We start from the raw sequence: 13,576 nt of genomic DNA, 5'->3' as shown, positions 1-13,576 counted from the left end.
TGTAACACTGTGTATGTTTTGTGTACCAACCCATTTTAAAGTTATACTTTGCAGTAATAGATGCAGTGGTTTTTATCTTGTTGAATCATAGTGCTAAAGAGAAAAATGCATTAAAAATAAAGTCAAATGTATACTTGGATCCTGCTGAGAATGGACTGTAATATCCTCATCTAATGTTAGGTGATTTTACTGTGCATTTGGTGTATTTATAGTAAGCAGTATTTTTTGTGCTAGAATGCTTGTTTTTCTTTTAAAGGCACTCAAGGGTTTAAAGAATTTGCACAAGAGAAAAATGTTTTTGTTTTAAATTCACACATGGGCAGCATTATTTGATTAAATGACAGTAAGGCTTTTATTTGAGTCTCTTTTCTACTTAAGAAAATCCATCTGAAGTTACATTAAGTAGAGGTGGATAGGATAAAATCTCAAGGGTATTCTTTTGTGCATGAAATATTTTGATGTGTGTTCTGTGATTTGCTAGTTTTATCTAGGGCAGCCTGGCGTTTGCCATTCGCGAGGCAACACATTATTAAATTATGGTATTCACTGTTACAACATGTAGTTATGGTCACAAGTTTAGACAAATGTGTGGAGGTATTATGACTGTGAAATGCCCATTGTTGGAGGGCAGACGACAGAAGGGAGGGCTGTTAGTTTTGTGGCATGAGGTAAGCTTTTTGGTAGCCTCTAGAAGTAGGAGGTTGAACTATATGGAGCTGGTTACAGGTAGGTAGCCGTGTTGGTCTGCCATAGTCAAAACAAAATAAAAATTTAAAAAAATTCCTTCCAGTAGCACCTTAGAGACCAACTAAGTTTGTTCTTGGTATGAGCTTTCGTATGCATGCACACTTCTTCAGATACACTAAAGGACTTCTGTTTCAGTGTAACTGAAGAAGTGTGCATGCACACGAAAGCTCATACCAAGAACAAACTTAGTTGGTCTCTAAGGTACTACTGGAAGGAATTTTTATTTTTATTTTTATTTTACGGAGCTGGTCTAGGAGTAGCTAATGTGGGAGCCTCCAGATTCTTGTTGAACTACAACTCCCATCACGCCTGAGCATTGGTCATGCTAAGGCATGTTCTTGTTCCAACAGAGATCTGTTTCTGTGCTTCTTACACTCAGTGGGCTGGCTCCTGACTTTTGGACAGGATCCATCTCCTGCAGAAGCTTTCCTCTGGCAGAAAGTGAGGCGATTTTCACCATGGTCTACTTCCTGCTGCAGCTCCTCCCATGATGTTCCAAAGGGTTCTGGAACTGCTTTTTTATGAGGCAGAGGAGGTTGCCAGGGGAAGGGGTTGCTCACTCTCTACAGCTCCAAAACTAACCTGGTGAATCCAGCTCCTGTGAATTTGCAGAATTTGCAGATTGGTGTAACTGTGCCCCTGAAGGACCAGATGTGCAGCCTGGGAGTCATTCTGGACTCACAGCTGTCCATGGAGGCGCAGGTTAATCCTGTGTCCAGAGCAGCCATTTATCAGCTCCATCTGGTATGCAGACTGAGACCCTACCTGCCCACAGAATGTCTCGCCAGAGTGGTGCATGCTCTAGTTATCTCCTGCTTGGATTACTGCAATGCACTCTATGTGGGGCTACCTTTGAAGGTGACCCAGAAACTACAACTAATCCAAAATGCGGCAGCTAGACTGGTGACTGGGAGCGGCCACCAAGACCACATAACACCGGTCTTGAAAGACCTACATTGGCTCCCAGTACGTTTCTGAGCACAATTCAAAATGTTGGTGCTGACCTTTAAAGCCCTAAACGGCCTTGGTCCTGTATACCTGAAGGAGTGTCTCCACCCCCATCATTCTGCCCGGACACTGAGGTCCAGCGCCGAGGGCCTTCTGGCAGTTCCCTCACTGCAAGAAGCCAAGTTACAGGGAACCAGGCAGAGGGACTTCAGTAGTGGCACCCGCCCTGTGGAACACCCTCCCACCAGATGTCAAAGAGAAAAACAACTACCAGACTTTTAGAAGACATCTGACTATTGTATTTTAATATTCTGTTGGAAGCCGCCCAGAGTGGCTGGGGATAATAATAATAATAATAATAATAATAATAATAATAATAATAATAATAATAGTTTTCTCTATTCAAAGTGTTTCATAGCCCAAGTGCAGTTTAAATATATAGAGACCTAAAAAGGGAGAGCAGAAAAGAGCCTGGGAGTTGCCCATCAACATTTAGCAGCACCTGGGCAGCCACAAAACACACCTAGTCACAGGCTTCCACACTATGATGTACTGCATTTCTGTTTAAATTACAGCAATTGTTTCTAAATATCTATACATATTAATTGACATATGCAAATTCTGTACATATCTGCATCCTTTTTGTGCTCTTTTTTCTGGTCATAAATAAGTGGCTGTCCTTGCATATTCATGAAAGAAGAAGAAGAAGAAGAAGAAGAAGAAGAAGAAGAAGAAGAAGAAGAAGAAGAAGAAGCAGCAGCAGCAAACAGTTCACTCTGGCCCATAGGCCAGAGTAATAAGCAGTTATTCATATTACTCAGATCAGGACTACAGTCCAGCTGATCAGAACTTTGTGTACATCCATCACTTTTGATAGAAAAGGGCAAACTCACTGTGTCAGAGTGCAGGTACCCTCTGAGAGCTGCTGTCATGGAGGGAGGAATGCCTTTTCCTTGGACTTGCCACAAGTCCCCAACTGTGTGCCTGGACCTCTGTACATTTGTCTCTGGATTGCAGCCCAATATAATTCTCTCTCTCTCTCTCTCATCCCCTGGGCAAGTTCTAGTTCCTCTGAACTCCAAGAAAACTTCAAAGCTTATTTTCTAATTTGTCTTTACACCTGGCAAACAACTCTAAATTCACTTTTTATTCACTTCACTGTTAACTACGCGGGTGGCACTGTGGGTTAAACCACAGAGCCTAAGGCTTGCCAATCAGAAGGTCGGCAGTTCGAATCCTCGCGACGGGGTGAGCTCCCGTTGCTTGGTCCCTGCTCCTGCCAACCTAGCAGTTTGAAAGCACGTCAAAGTGCAAGTAGACAAATAGGTACCGCTCCGGCCGGAAGGTAAACGGCGTTTCCGTGTGCTACTCTGGTTCACCAGAAGCAGCTTTGTCATGGTGGCCACATGACCTGGAAGCTGTATGCCAGCTCCCTCGGCCAATAAAGCGAGATGAGCGCTGCAACCCCAGAGTTGTCCGCGACTGAGCCCAATGGTCAGGGGTCTCTACCTTAACTACAGTTAATCGGGGTCTCATAAAACCTTTTGGTGAAGGAAACCAGAAGTTGTCATTTCTCATGGGACTTGGCCCGAGAAGTGGTTAATTTTTAATTTATTTATTTTTAAGAGCAGCACTTGGTCAGAAGAAAACCTGCTTGTGTCTTAAACACAATGTTCTTTATCTTTGCTCTTGATCAAAACTAAAGTGAATCCAGCACAAGAACATTCAGTGCTGGGTTATTTTGCATGTACAAATAGCCACAAGCGTCACATTGGAACATAATATTTGAAAGTTCAGTATTGGGGTTTTTGTGTTTTTTTCAAAAATTAAAATTAAAATAAAATCCTGAACTAATTTGTTGATCAACATGCAGTGAATATGTGGATTTAAGTAAACAAAGTATAAATGAATAATCCTTTTCAATGGAACATACTCCCTGAAGGAATCTTAATTAGCTGCCCCCAGAAAAAGCAACATGTCTTAATGCATACTAGAAATCCTTTTCAGTTGTGCAACTGCAGAAGGACTGAGCAAATCTAGATCTATTCCTTTTTATTTCAGTAATGTAAATATGTTCCACTATGTTATCCTTTTAACAATCATTTGTCATTCAAACTACTCTGAAATATTACATGTGTTAGTTTCTGCACAAGCAGCTGCAGCACACAGGAACTAGAGGAAGACATAATAATAATAATAATAATAATAATAATAATAATAATAATAATAATAATAATAATAATAATAATAATAATAATAATTTATTTATACCCTGCCCATCTGGCTGGGTTTCCCCAACCACTCTGGGCAGCTTCCAACAAAAGATACATAGGTCCGACACAAGCAGGAGGTGGATTGGGATCTGTTGGTAGATCTCATAATGATTTGAAGTAGATCATCAGGTATTTCTGATGGTTTAGCATTGGCAACAACAAAATGGACCCCTCCCCCAATACCCAGAATTATCATGCTGAAATCAATAAGGTGGAAGCAAAAATAACCAGAAGTGGGTTTTTCCAGGGAAGGGCTATGAACTCTGTTCAGTTCTGGTACTCAGAACAACTCGCTGGGCTCAGAATCCTTTAATTTGTAATGTATGCCATTTGCATCAGTTGCTGCTTAGTGGAGCTCAGAGTTCGGGGGGGGGGGGGGTACATAAAAACATAAGAAGAGCCTCCAGGATTGAGGGAGTGGCTCATCTTGTCCAGCATCCTGTTCTCACAGTGTCTAGCCAGATTCCTGTGGGAAATCCACAAGCAGGGCCGAAGCACAAGAACCCTCTCCCCTCCTCGGGTTTCCAGCAACTCCTAACACCCAGCTTCCTTAGGTAAAGGTAAAAGGACCCCTGACCATTAGGTCCAGTTGCGGATGACTCTGGGGTTGCAGCGCTCATCTCGCTTAATTGGCCAAGGGAGCCAGTGTACAGCTTCCGGGTCATGTGGCCAGCATGACTTGAGCCGCTTCTGGCGAACCAGAGCAGTGCACAAAAACGCTGTTTACCTTCCCGCCAGAGTGGTACCTATTTTGCTACTTGCACTTTGACGTGCTTTCAAACTGTTAGGTTGGCAGGAGCAGGGACCGAGCAATGGGAGCTCACCCCATCGCGAGGATTCGAACTGCCGACCTTCTGATTGGCAAGCCCTAGGTTTAACCCACAGTGCCACCCGCGTAGTTAACAGTGAATAAAAAGTGACTTTAGAGTTGTTTGCCAGGTGTAAAGACAAATTAGAAAATAAGCTTTGAAGTTTTCTTGGAGTTCAGAGGAACTAGAACTTGCCCAGGGGACGAGAGAGAGAGAGAGAGAGAGAGAGAGAGAGAGAATTATATTGGGCTGCAATCCAGAGACAAATGTACAGAGGTCCAGGCACACAGTGTCTCACCCCGTCGCGGGGATTCGAACTGCTGACCTGATCGGCAAGCCCTAGGCTCTGTGGTTTAAACCACAGTGCCACCCATGTCCCTTCAGCTTCCTTAGATGTCTACAAATTCTAGAATTATAAGAGAGGTAGAAAAACTTTTCTCTGTCTTTCTCCATGCCATGGATATTTTTTATAAACTTCTGCCACATCACCTCTTCCTCACCTTTTCTCCAAGCTAAGAAGTCCTAAATGCTGCAGCCTTTCTCACTGGGGAGTCGCTCCATCCCCTTGACCATTTTGGTTGCCTTTTTCGGATCCCACAGACATGAAAGCTGGTCAGGTCTGCTGTAGAAGAAACAGGGAGCCCCAGGTTCTGAAAATTTGCTAGGGGGGGTGGGGAAAATAAAGAGAGAATTCAAAATGAGCTTGTGTGATTAGTCATGCTCTTCCATCCCCTTAAATGTGCATTTTATTTTGCTTGGTTGTTTTTATCAAAGTTTTGTCGACTGGCGTGCTTTGTTTTCATTCATTTTAAAGGAACAGATTTTTGAAATCAGCAATAATACAGCCTGAGAACCAGAACTTAGGAAATAACTGTTGTAGCGCATGGCTCCAAGCACTTTAAAGAGAGCCCATACCCTTGAAAATGCACCTCAAGAAACTGTCAGGGACGGTCACTGGGCACCAATCTATAAACAAACACTCTGAGGCAAGAGAGAGAGATTAAAAAAAGGCAACCACAGCATTTGGCAGGCAAGAAGAGTCCTGCTACATCAGACCAAAGTAGGGGGACCAGTTATACATTGCCAAAAAAGAGAATACCAATCTGCATATGGTGATGCCTTTTTAAAAAATGCTGTGATTTAAATACAAATGCAGCACCCCTCACCATAGTGGGGGAGACAACAGGCAACTTGTTTTCTTCCTCAGTCTGCTGGCCAGGTGCTGCTAACTGTAAACGAGCAATTTCAAGGTTCCTGCTGCTCTCTTTCTCTTATGGTTTCTTATCTTTCAAAACAGACTTTGACTGGGCAACCTTCAAATAGAGGACATCTTCAAATAGCAGACAGCCCTTGAAAATAGAGGGTGATTCTCTGTAGAGCAGGACACATTGCCACCTTAGACCAAAGGCCTATCTGGTCCCACATGCTGCTCTCTCAGTGTCGAACGAGATGCCGATGTGAAACTCTTTCCTTTGCTGGTGGCCACTTTCAGAAGCATCAAGCAGCATTCTCTTAGGAATCTTTCTGGCACGTGTAAGGAATCTAAAATCACAATTTTGTGTCTCTGTTGCTCAATGGTTCTTAAGCCATTTATTTTGGCAAGATGGGGAATTAAGAGAATTGCAGCACTAAGCTCTGTTTTATCTCATCATCCGTTCTTTGGGGACTGGCTCTTGGAATGCCGCAGCGCTTGCTACTTAGATGTAGCTCAGCAAATTGAATGCTTGTTGTTAATTTGAGTTGGTGATGAGTCTTTCGTTTTGGTAATATGCTTTTGGCATTTGTGCCTCGCAGCTGACGGCATCGTATGCATAGGTTGCCCGTGCAAATTGCAGTCATTTTGTTAAGTTTTCAGTTCTGCACATGCTTACAAATCATAGTAGCATAGGAAGCTGTCTTATACCGAGCTGGAGCAATGGTCCATCTAGCTCAATGTTCATTATGCTGAATCATGGCACCAGTTCTCCAGGGTTTCGGATGGAGTATCCTATACATGTTTACTAGGGTATAAGCCCTGCTGAACACAGTGGGACTTACCAGTAGTTCCAGGTAGATATGCATCGGATTATAATGGGAAAGAGGTGGTTTCCCCTCTACCCTTGCTCCTGATCTTTGTGCCTTCAGAGGAAAGAGGAGACAGGCTCAGTACATATGATGGGCCTGTGCATGTTATTGGGAATACTAGTTGAGCCAGGATTTCCAGTCAAATATGCAGAGACCCTTTTTGCATCTAGAGCTGTATGTGAATAGACTCCGTTTTCATATCCCAATCAGTGTGTGAAAGTAGACAGGCAGCACAAGAAGACACATGCAGGGTGAAGGTGGGGCCAGAGGCTAAGATCTAGCATCCCTTTACCTGTTCACTGAAGATAGGGATGAGGACATGGGAAGTAGGCTAAAGTGGGGCAAGAGAAGGGGTTTTTCTCATCTTCTGCAGTTGCCTTGACCCTAGTCTATACTGCTTCTCTCAATGGCCAACAAAGGAAAAGATAATTAAACTAAATTGTGGGTTAAAGTGGAACTTCTAAAGTTGAGAGTGCAGTGATAACCTTGGTAGTCAAACAGCTTAGTTGTCAAACAAATCGGCTCAAACTCGGAAGTGAGTGTTCCAGTTTGCGAATGTTCATTGGAAGCCGATCGTCCTCCGCGGCTTCTGATTGGCTGCAGGAAGCTCCTGCAGCCAATCAGAAGTCGTGCATTGGTTTTTCAACCATTCTGGGAGTTGAACTGATTCAATTCGAGAACCAAGGTACCACTGTAATATTATTTGTAATTCGAGAACCCGGCCCCCGCATGCAGAAATAAAACTCAGTGACACAAAACATTTTGGTTAATGAAAGGAAAAAAGCCAAAACTTTTTATTGGTTACAGCATGTGAATGGTATTGGCTTAGGGATTGGGTTGAACAAACTACAGTAGACTCCCCCCACAGAGCGTGGAGTCACTCAAGGGTTAACCACCCAGGAGGTGGAGCCTGTTGATGCGAAATACAACTGGAAGCTCCACCCCTGAAGTCACCGGGGGTCGTGCCATGGCCCTAGCCGCCAACAGGGCGTCGGACAGGATCCACAACCGCCAGATTCCTTACGGAATACCCAGCAATTGGAGGGTTAGGTGATGGCCCAAACCTTGCCCTCCGATACCACACTAAACCCAATGCCTAACCGCCAATCTAACAGAGTTGTGACAATTTGCTACGAGGTAGGTGAAAAACCAAGAGGCTGAGCCAATTTGCCAATTGGAGATAAACTCCTACCAGGCCCCTTACACAAACAAGGCGACCAACCAAAGTCCATAGCAATGTCCTAACCAGAGCCAACCTAAGGGAGGGTGGGTGGGTGATCCGACGAAGCAGCGATGCAGAATGGCGGAGGACGCTGCCGCGGCTGCCCTAAGAGCAGCTAAACCCCGCCCCCTCGCCAGCCCTATTGGCTGACTGCTAGGGGCGCGGCGCGGCAGCCGGGCAAGGTAAGGCAGGTAAGGCTGGGGGCGAAACGCCCCCACGATGATGTGGGAACCGGCTCCCGACCACAACCCCTCCCCTCCAGAGGAGGAGAGGCTTTCCAGATCAGAAACATCCAGTTTCAAATTGGAGCCACACAGGATGTTGCCAGTTACAAGAAACACCTTGTGGTGGTTCCTACCTTCCTAGATTCGTTGATAAGTGAGACCCACAGCCTTAGTAAAAGTGAAAGTAAGAATGTACAGGAATTGTCTGGGAGATCCATCCAGTTCCATCAGCAGTCCGCCACATGCCCCTGCTAACAAGCAAGAAATGACCATCCTTTAACTGCTGTTGCTCCCATTAAAAATAATTAGAAAAAATATTGAATGGCATTTCTGTTAAAAGCTGTTATTCATGACGGTTAAATAGAAATTTTGTATTTAGAGGCAACCGCTTAATGGCATATACTACATAGGTGGGTAACCTTTTCACTGTTGAGGGCTGCATTTCCTTATAATCGGTGGTGAGGTTACACATACTGGCACGTTCTTCCACCCCCTTTTCTCGTCACCCCCTTATACTGAGGCAGACCATTGGTTCATCTAGCTCAGCATTGTCCTCAGTGATTGGTAGAGGCTCTCCAGGATTTCAGACTGGGAACATTCCCAGCCGTACCTGGAGATGCCAGGGATTGAACCAGGAACCTTCTGCACTCAAAGCAGATGCTCTGTCACTGAGCTACACCCCCTTCCTTAACCAAAGCCTAATGATAACCTGTAAATTTAGTTTGAAATGAAATAGATATAACTTAAAACCCCAAAACTATCTAAGCCAGAGGTTGTCACTTTATGTTGTATGGAAAAGGGATTCATTTGTTAATTGGATTCCTTCTAGCATTGATGGGAGTAGGGGGGAAAATCTACCTGCATTGCCAGTCATTATTTCCTAAACCATTGTCATTATGTTGGAGCAGGAAAAGGCACACAGTCAAATGGGTACCCAGTTTATTGGAAGTAGGTCCAGGACTGACAAAGGAAATACTTCTTCAGAAAGGTAAATACGATGGAGAGAATTGTGGAGGATGTGGTATTAACACAGGGAAATGTCATATTCACCACAAGATATGGTGATAACCACTATCCTAGCTCTAGCTCTGAAAAAGCTGTGGAAGGGCAGTCAAAATGATCAAGAGATTAGCACTCCTTCCTTTGAAGAAAGGTTAGAGCATTTAAGGCTTTTTTTTTCTTTTTGCAAAAATAAACATGACATTGTCATATCCCCAATTAGTAATTCCCATCAGTGTAGCTAAACACCTTAACCTTTTCTTCTTTTGAAAGGTGTGAAATTAGTCACAACTGTACACTCTATATCAGGAATGAGGAACATTTTTGGCCCAGCAGGCCAGATCTTTTATCACCCCACAACACCCCAGCCCACCCCTGCAGGCTAGCTTTGACTGATGGGTGAATCTTCTGATGCCACAGTGACATCAAATGAATGATTGACACCTGTTCTCCCAAATGCCTTACAACCAGCTGTTTGTTGGGCATTTGAGAAGTGCTCCTCAAAGCGCTTTGCAAGCCCTGGGCTTGGCAATCATGGAACACAGGGCTTGCAAAGCACTTTATGCAGCACTTTCAAAACGCCCAATAAACGGCTGGATGTCAGGTGCTTTGGAAGCTCTGTGCAAGGGATCGACAATGCCTGCAAAGCCGCTTTTGGCCAAGCCCCACCCTTACCTTCCCCACACCTTATGGAGGTCAGGTGGGTGTGACTTGGCTGAAATCCAAACCACAGGACAAATGGGGGGGCGTGGCAAGCTGAATCTGGCTCCCCACTATATGTCACCATTCCATAGACTTGAAATCTTGTTTCTTGTTCTTTGCTGAGCGGAGACCCACAAGCACAACTCTCACTCCCTGAGATGAACTCAAAATTATGTTTTCTTTGCTGTGAAAATATTATGAGAGACTGAAATTGTTTCTGTCTTTTCAGTGGGCAAATTTGATTGAGGGATCTCTGGGGGAAGCAATATTTGTGCATGCTGATGCAATATGGAAAAACCAAAACGAAACTTTTTTTCAACTTATATATTTATAGTTGTATTCCTGTTATAGAAATTGCATTGCAATCCTAAATGTTTGTGACAGTAATCTAGATAAACTGTTTATGAATCCAAACCAGTTTTCAAACTTACTGGCCTTGTTCATATGCCGTGCAAAATAATGACTTGGCAAGACATGCAACAGCAGAAAGGAGTCACCATGAGCTTTGAGTTTGTGTGCTCCATCATTTCTCCTCCTCCTCTCACATGGCCAAGAGGAGGACTTCAACTACTTCTCTCCCCATTTCCTTGGATCTCAGTTTGTTGTGTCATCAGGGCCAGTTTATCGCAAACTGTGGTCAGTTTCTAAACAAGGCAACTTCAAACCATGGGATGCAGAGCTGGCCTTTAAACTCGCCAGAGTGAGTATGCAAAACTATGGTTCCTGCTCGCTGGACCAGGAAAGGATTTTTATCCTCTAGGATAAGGCTTCTTTGCAAGTTTATGACCATGCAGGGAGAATAACTGATTTGTGTTCAGGTAGGTAAAGCTGATACCTTTTAGGAATTGACGGAGGATGTACAAAATCATCCAATGTTTTTCGTTTGCTTAGGAGAGGTACAAGCTTGAATTAATTAATCTATGCAACTAATCAATTAAAGCATTGCTAGGTGATTAAAGTCCCCTGCAATCAGTGGAATAATGCACACTCAACTCTGCGGCTGGAGACATGATGGACTGCCCTAGTTTTAAATGTATGGGAAGGCCTTAACTCAACAATAGAGCACATGCTTTTCATACAAAATGTCTAAGGTTTATCATCTCCAGGGAGGTCCCTTGTTTGATATCTTGGAGAGCTACTGCCAAACAGTATGTAGTTAGATGGAGCCTTATTCGGTATAAGGCAGTTTCCTATTGTAATCCTACAATATCAAAGAGCATATTAGGAACAAATAAAATTAATCAAGAATAATCAAGAACAGCATTTTACTAATCATTTTACACAGCATTTTACTAATTCAGGAAGGATTAACTTGTAGCCAGACAATGAGTTCAGAATGTGTATGTGTGCTTAAATACCAACATTGGTGGGTGGGTATTTATTGTTGCTGATATGGTAAATAAAGAAAAATGATAATTAATGGAGCAGCTACAGGGTATGCTGCCTGCTTTTAAATTATCCCTTGTTTTCTAAATTGGATCCTGGTACAATTATTAACATGAGTTTGGCCAAACTGCGAGAGGCAGTGAAGGATAGGCGTGCCTGGCGTGCTCTGGTCCATGGGGTCACGAAGAGTCGGACACGACTGAACGACTGAACAACAACAACACAATTATTCACCATGCTAAGGACCCGCCTTATTAACAAATGTGAATATGTGAATATGAAAAGTAAAGGATCAGTACAGTTGTGTAAAAGTCTATCCTTGAATGCTGGTAGCCATGGGAGGGTATCCCTACTCTTGAAAACCTGATTGGTTAACAGGAAAAAACAGGGTTGACCTATCCCTATGGAAGTCAATAAGTTCACAAATAGATGTAAGTGTTACTTGCTGCTATCTAACCTTTTACCTGGTCTTACAAAAACTGTCATTTCTCCCTGAAGGATTTTTTTTTTAATGTCCCTTTTGGTTTGAAATTTCATTAGTTTTAATTCAATTCAGTTTAATTCAATTCAGCTGGAAGCCTGGGAAAGTTAAGGGCAGGGCATGCCTCCATGTCATGGAAATGGTGCAACCTTTGCATAAACAAACACAGATGGTTTGGAAGTTAGTGGAAGTTTGTCCCAAACCATTCTGAAACCAAACAAAAATGACTTGCAGGACAAGGCATCAGACTTCCCATACCCCCAACCCACATAAATAAGAGACCAATAAGACTGGGTTTTGGGTAAAAACAGGCCACAACTTTATTGAATACAGATGAAAGAGGTTTGGCTTAGAAATGCGGCAATCGAAATACTTCCGGCCCACTCGCCGAAAGTGACGCATAGTCAATCCAGGCGGGGGTTCCTAATACTTACATCAAATAGGGCCTTTGGCCCTGGCCTCCCTGGGCACACGGACATGGACACTCCCCCCGGATCCCTTTAACGGGATACCCCAGCATTTGGAAAGGCAGGCGGGGACTACAACCTCTCTTCCATCCAAAACAAGGGATTACCCCAATGCTCAACCAGTTGTGACGAATTGCTATGAGGTAAGCAAAACCACTGGGTAAGAGCCAATTACCCCGGTGGGCAAATTCCTTCCTGACCCTGTAAAGAACAGCGACCACCGTAGCCAGAGCAAAGTCATTGAATTATCAGCGTATACCATAGGTGGGTGGGATTGGGAAACTCAGCGCAGGAACAAACAGGCTGTGCCCCAGGTGTGGGCTGCTTAAATGGGCAAGGGCCAGATCTGAGGGAAGCCCAGCATTGTCTTCGCCCCCTGGCATTGCCCATGTCCCAGCCGGCATTCCCATTCGCCAATGCAGGGTGCAGGCTAGGATCCAGCTCCTGATAGGAGACGGGGGCTTGTGCCCCTGCCACCTACCAGGAAGAGCACTGCCATTTGAATTCCACTGTTGGGGCCCCAGTGAAGCCTCTCCCATCCAGCAATGCTGCCACACCAAGAGAGGTGAGCAGACTTCTGTCACCCAATAAACCGACCATTTAACCAACCATTTGGCCGGGGGTCACCAGTCATTTTATGGATATTGTAGTACTTTCCAAGGCGTCAGCCAATCTTCCACAAATATGGCTTTCTAAATATCCTCTAAATTGGTGAAATTTGTACAGAATGCAGCTATTCACTAGTCAGAGAAAACATCTCAGTTGGAAGTACACTGGAATATAAGAAGATGTTTTGTACTGCATCATAGCATTAGGATATCTAGCTCAGTATTGTCTACACTGACTGGCAGTGGATTTTCCGGGTTTCAGATTGGGGGTGTTCCCAGCCCCACCTGGAGGCACCAGGGATTGAACCTTCTTCCCACAAACCAGTTATTCTACCACTGAGCTGGAGCTGCCACATGTGAATATGCTTTCTCACATATTATGGTAACAAGCATTCCACTTTCTTACCAGCCCAGTCCTTAATCAGCAACTGACAAATGGGGTCAGACATTTAAATCGCGATAACTTGAGAAGTTCTATGGAAATGCTCATTACCTGGCAAGATTTCTTGACCGCATCTGCCCTCCTTTTCACTCTTCAGTATTGCTTTGTGCATAGGAACTAGGAAACAAAGTTTTACAAGATGTACTCATCGGGGCTCTGAATCAATGGGTGCTTCTAAATGGGTGTTTACTGTCAATTGGGTGC

The 13,576-nt window shown here is 43.9% G+C and overlaps 1 protein-coding gene and 1 non-coding gene across 9 annotated transcripts in view; one reads left to right on the top strand and one right to left on the bottom strand.

The window, feature by feature from the left end:
* Positions 1 to 13,576, top strand: part of PDE4D (phosphodiesterase 4D) — a 622,016-nt gene that overhangs the window by 489,629 nt on the left and 118,811 nt on the right. The gene's annotated exons all lie outside the window — the stretch shown is intronic.
* TRNAS-UGA lies at positions 8,899 to 8,970 on the bottom strand. Its single transcript has one exon. It is a non-coding gene; the product is annotated as a tRNA-Ser (tRNA).

The sequence above is a fragment of the Lacerta agilis genome, chromosome 11 (genome assembly GCF_009819535.1).
Source record: "Lacerta agilis isolate rLacAgi1 chromosome 11, rLacAgi1.pri, whole genome shotgun sequence".
In the NCBI taxonomy this organism is placed as follows: Eukaryota; Metazoa; Chordata; class Lepidosauria; order Squamata; family Lacertidae; genus Lacerta; species Lacerta agilis.
This window is presented reverse-complemented; position numbering and strand designations above follow the sequence as displayed.